Source organism: Leucopleurus acutus, assembly GCF_964270905.1.
Source record: "Leucopleurus acutus genome assembly, chromosome: 17".
Classification (NCBI taxonomy): Eukaryota; Metazoa; Chordata; class Mammalia; order Artiodactyla; family Delphinidae; genus Leucopleurus; species Leucopleurus acutus.
In genome coordinates, this window is record NC_139159.1 from 42577757 (window position 1) to 42583485 (window position 5729).

Consider the following 5729-nt stretch of genomic DNA (forward strand, 5'->3'; position numbering starts at 1 on the left):
ATATCTCTACAATACCGGACACAGCTTGTTTACCTTTTATGTATCTTGCTAAAATATTTATATGTCCAGATTTCCTTTTCTGATGCAGATGTTAAAAGAACATCTTCAAGTTCCATGATATCAGTGACCTCCAGTGTCTTATTCACTAAAGTATCTCTAGTGCCTAAAACAGGGGACATTCTGTCAGTACTTATGGAATGAATGATTTAAGTATTTGATTAGTGAATTTTAAATTGAGCTAAAAAATGGAAATGATTGGCTCAGACTTTTTGGGGGTTTTTTTTGGAAACTGACTTTTTGGGGTTTTTTTTTGGAAACTATTTTCCGTCAACCTACTTCCATTTTACGAGTTTGCGGAAGAACAGCTTAAGACCACTCAGTGGTTGTTTCTACCCACTCAGTGGCCTGAGCGGTGGGAGCTGCAGACCAGTCTTCAGTGGGGAACTGCTGAACAGGCACAGAGGGCACCTGCACACCTTTGGACCAGTCCACCACCTCAGGCTGAGGAGCAGTGAACTCAGGAGCTGGAGCAGTCCATTCACCCTGAAATTCCTCCATGGTCACAGCCTTCTCAGCTGCCGCCCACTCTTCCTTTTCAATCTCTTCAGGATCTCTGTAGAAGCAGAGATCAGGTGTGACCTCCCATGGGTGTTCGCGGGAGATGGTGCCACGCAGGCACAGAATTTCCCGGACGAGCATCCACTACATCAGACCGCCCGAGTGAGTTCCCTTGTTGTTGCACGGGATGGCACTGTCCACATAACACAGACGCGAGTCTGTGTTACACAGAGCAATGGTAGGCAGGTGAGCGTAAGAGGCCTCTGTGAGAGGCCGGTGGTCAGCCCTGCGATCAGTAACCACTGGAAGTCTTGGCTCCCGGAAGGCTTCCTGGATCTGGTTAGTGAAGATTCCAGGAGAGAAGCAGCCAGCAATAGGAGGGGCTCCAGTGACAGCAGCAAACTTCAGCACAACTCGCTTGCCAGTATTTCTAGAGGATACGACACTGACGTCTGCTGGGTTTTCAATGGCAACAATGGCACAAGCTGCCAGCAGAAGCTTCTTGCGGGTTCTCTTCAGATTTGTGTTGTAGACGCGGATGTACTGTTCCATTTGGAAGTCTAGTTTGGTGCCACCTAAGTGGGTTCCTGCTGCAAGAAATTTGAGTACATCCTCCTCCTTCATTTGCAGGAAGTCAAGGGCTCCGGACATTGTGAAAGTTTCCCTTTAAGTTACAATGGGAATCCAGAACAACGCCGTATGGACGGACCCCTGTCTGGGTAGTGCAGAAGGGGATCAGACTTAGTAAGAATGTTCTGCTATGTTTGTTCTAACCTCTACAGTTTATAAGTACCCTCACAAATATCCCCTCACTTGAATCTTACCACAACCCTATGAGATTTATTTTGTCAGTTTTATAGATGAGGAAAAAGGCTCAGAGGAATTACAGGGCTTGTCTAATGTTACATAGTTGGCAGATTGGGACTTGAACCCTAGACTTGACTCCAAATTGTATGATCTTTCAACTTTTTCATGGATACCAATTGAAGATGAGGTGGAATTATTAGAACACTGTCAACATTGTATCATTGGAATTACAGAATCTTAGAGGTGGATGTGGCCTTACACATCACAAGTTCCAAACCCCTCTCTCATTTTTCAAAATAGGAAAAGAAGGTTTGGAGAATTTCTATGACGTGTCTAAAGGCATACCTCCGGTTTGAGAAGTCATTACACCGAAGCTGGCTCATCCACTGACTGCTTCTGGCTTGTCCTCAGATCTCACTCTCAGTTGGAGATTGTGGACTGAGCTTGTGGGAAACCAAGCTCCCCTCTGCTTTCCTGCATCAGAGGCCCCAGGCACCCGGCCCTTTCTGACAGGAGCCTGGCCCTCACTGAAGGAAACAGGGTTCTTCTCTCTCCCCCTTTCTGTCATTTCTTTTTCCTCTTTCTTATTTACCTAGCAGGTGAGGGGAGAGGGCCAGGAGAGCCATCCAGTCTTCAAGGTTCCCTACTCCCTCCCCTGTAAGACCTGGGTTTGATAAAGGTTTCCAAGTTTGAAAGTTAATAAAAATAATGCCACTGACCTCTTCATTTATTTATTGTTTCTGAACTGTCTACACCTCAGAGTCCAGTTTTGTTTTCCTTTCTTTCTATGATGTCCTGGGTGTAGACCCTGCTGGCTAACTGAGGGTGCGCTTTGCACAGAATCCAACAGAATCTTGCCCCTGTCTTGTAAGAATAACTACGAGGGCTTAGAGAAGATAGATTCCATTGTTTGGCTTTGCACGTCACACTTTTTTTTATGAGTCAAATCTGATAACAGAAGAGCACAAATCTAAATTTTACCAGTAATCAAGGAAATGCAATGAAATACCCTTTCGACTATCAAATAGGCAAAAAGTAGAGAGATTGATATTTTGTGCTGGCAAGAGGGTGAGAAAATGAGCGCTCATATGTTGCTGCTGTAAATATGAATTGCTGTACCTTTTGGGAATGAGGCCAGCTATCTATTAAAAAATACAGAGATTACATTCAGTACTGTCATTTTTGTTCATTTAGCCTGTGGAAATCAAGGTTCCAGTTTGTAAGGTTATATGTTCAAGAAAGTTTATTAAAGCTCTGTTTGTAATTGCAAAAACCTAAAAACCCCTTGAATTTCTGTCAGGAAATGTTGTATAAATTATGGTTTATCTGTAATACAGAGTATATCATATAATCATAAAGTCACAGAGTAACATTCATGGAATTACCTTACTTTTAGAAAAAGCAAGAAAATCTTCATATGTGTGTATACGTGATTACAGATCTTCCTGGACTTATGATGGGGTTACATCCCAATAAACCCATTGTAAGTTGAAAATGCATTTAATACACCTAACCTTCCGAACTTCATAGCTTAGCCTTGCCTACCTTAAACGTGCTCAGAACACTCTATTAGCCTAGAGTTGGGCAAAATCTTTGAACACAAAGCCTATTTTATAATAAAATGTTGAATATCTCATGTCATTTATTGAATACTTGATTGAAAGTGAGCATCGGAATAGTTGTCAGGGTACAGAATGGTTGTCAGAATATAGGCTGTTTCCCCTTGTGATGGTGTGGCTGACTGGCAGCTGCGGTTTGCTGCCACTGCCCAGCAACTCGAGAGTATCAGACCACATATCGCTAACCTGGGAAGAGATCAACATTCAAAATTCGAGTACAGTTTCACTGACTGCGTGTCACTTTTGAACTATAGTAAAGTCAAAAAATAATGAGTCGGGGGCTTCCCTGGTGGCGCAGTGTTTTGAGAGTCTGCCTGCCGAGGCAGGGGACACGGGTTCGTGCCCCGGTCCGGGAAGATCCCACATGCTGCAGAGCGGCTGGGCCCCTGAGCCATGGCCGCTGAGCCTGTGCGTCTGGGGCCTGTGCTCCGCAACGGGAGAGGCCACAGCAGTGAGAGGCCCGTGTACCGCAAAAAAAAAAAAAAAAAAATAGTGAGTCGGGGAGTTCCCTAGTTGCCTAATGGTTAGGGATTCAGCACTTTCACTGTGGAGGCCCAGGTTCGATCCCTGGTCACAGCTAATAAAATGTATGCCTCGAGGGTAGAATTAGGTTTGGGAAACAGACATCAGCATATCTGTGTTGATTGTCTTGTTATAACGAGCATGCTTTGATTTTGTGATTTTTTTTAATAAAGTGAAAAATTTTGCAAATTTAAAACAATTTTAAAAATTTAAAAAAATTTTAATAAAGTGAAAAAATTTTGAGGGTTTGAGACATAGATGGGTTATAATCTATTTTCTGTCACTTAATAGTTGTGAGAGGTTTGGTAAAGTACTTAACCTCAGTCCTCATCTGTAAAAGGGGAATAATATCTATATCACTGTGTTTGATTAAAGGAAGTAAAGTATACAAAGCATGTAGCACATTGTAATCCATCTATAAATGTTAGTTTCTTTTCCCCTCTACACAAGCAATTTGGAGTAGAATATTAAAACACATGCAAAATGTGTTCGCTGTGCTACCAGTGTGTGTTATCCTGATGTGCAAAGTGTGGCATTGGCCTACCAAAGGGGTGATTTAGTGGCTCTATTTGCCCCCTTAGTCCTTATAGAGACGAAGAATAATATACAATGGTGCCTTGGCCCTCCGGGGTTATTTACCTGGTACCTCAGTTATTAGTAATCCAGCTGCAAAGTAGGGAGGAGGGAAGAGGGCCTCTGAATAGCCAAAACAGATGTCTGAAGTTCAAGCTCCTGCTGGATCATTTATTCTTATTTTAGGTAACCCAAACAAGCTTTGCCAGTGATGATGCTATGGCAGTTACCCAGAGAGCAGCCAGGAGGGTCTGAGCCCATGGGTGCATGGAAGACTAAAATGCAAACACCAGTACTCAGGAAGCCAGATGGTCTGGGGTCAGGCCCTGTTTTCACAATTAATAACTGATCTTCATAATGATGATGCTGGATTATTAGGGAGAAATTAATTCATGCTTCATATAATCTTATAAAGGCCCCTAATTAGAGTATGATACAGTCTAGAAGTATTACCACCAAAGACGATTAAACTTTTCAGTTTCATTGTGTAAAAAGTAAGTTTTGTTTTTGTATTAGTGCCAGAATATAACAGAGGTCTTTATCCTATGAGGGAAAGATAGAGTAGATGCCTATAGTTAGAAATCTGGACAGCCAAGTGTGGCAGATATTAGAAATTGTTCAAAAAGGATTTTAAACTGGAACAGTGGAATGATGTCTCACAAGTGCGTTATTTGCTTTTTGACTAAAAGAAGGTCCACAATCTATAATCCAGAATCCCTGGGGCCTGGTGAGTTTTGGAATTCAGAATTTTTCAGATTTCTTGAGAAGTAGTACGTAATGTAATGTAGTAGCCCTAACAGGATCTGAGGCAGCACATGATAGTCAAACATATTAATATTTCTGTAGTGAAATATTTATTAGGACAAATAATGTATAGTTTATTTAAATAACAAACCACTAAATGAAATAGTGGGATAAATATAGAATATAAATACTCTAGTAACCTTATTTCTAAGAAAACATTTTATAAATCTTCAAATTTATGCAGGTTCGATTTCAGCTAAATGTGCTGGTGCATACACAAACCACGAACATCCATCTCCTCTGGTTGCTTGAGCATCTTAGAGGAACCTCAGTGCCTGTCACCAGCAGCAGCTGTAGTGGCACCTGTGATTGCAGGAGCAGGACTAACGGCCATTTTTTTTTTTTTTTTTTTGCGGTAGGCGGGCTTCTCACTGTTGTGGCCTCTCCCATTGCGGAGCACAGGCTCCGGATGCGCAGGCTCAGCGGCCATGGCTCACGGGCCTAGCCACTGTGCGGCACGTGGGATCTTCCCGGACCGGGGCACGAACCCGTGTCCCCTGCATCGGCAGGCAAACTCTCAACCACTGCGCCACCAGGGTAGCCCCTAAGGACCATTTTAAGCACTTTTCCCCAGGTCAAATGCTTCATTAATTTAGGTTTCCATCTAAGCAGTTCCTCCTAAATTATGAAAACCACCATAAGCTCATGTTCATTGATAAATGTTCATGGTTCAAAGCTAGCCACTGACTGATGACACATTTTCACCATCTCATGTAGGGACTTTTTTTTTACCACCTGTGTTTACAAATGCGTCTCCATCATCACAGTTATCTTCATGATTAACTATATTTAAAACCATTTCACACACCCATTAGGATAACTACTATCAAAAAACCCCCAAACAAC

The 5729-nt window shown here is 42.5% G+C and overlaps 1 pseudogene across 1 annotated transcript; it reads right to left on the minus strand.

Annotated features, from left to right (window-relative positions):
* Positions 1-366: 366 nt before the first annotated feature.
* LOC309974117 (small ribosomal subunit protein uS2-like) lies at positions 367-1209 on the minus strand (annotated as a pseudogene). Its single transcript has one exon. The product of its transcript is annotated as a small ribosomal subunit protein uS2-like (transcript).
* Between the last annotated feature and the right edge of the window lie 4520 nt (positions 1210-5729).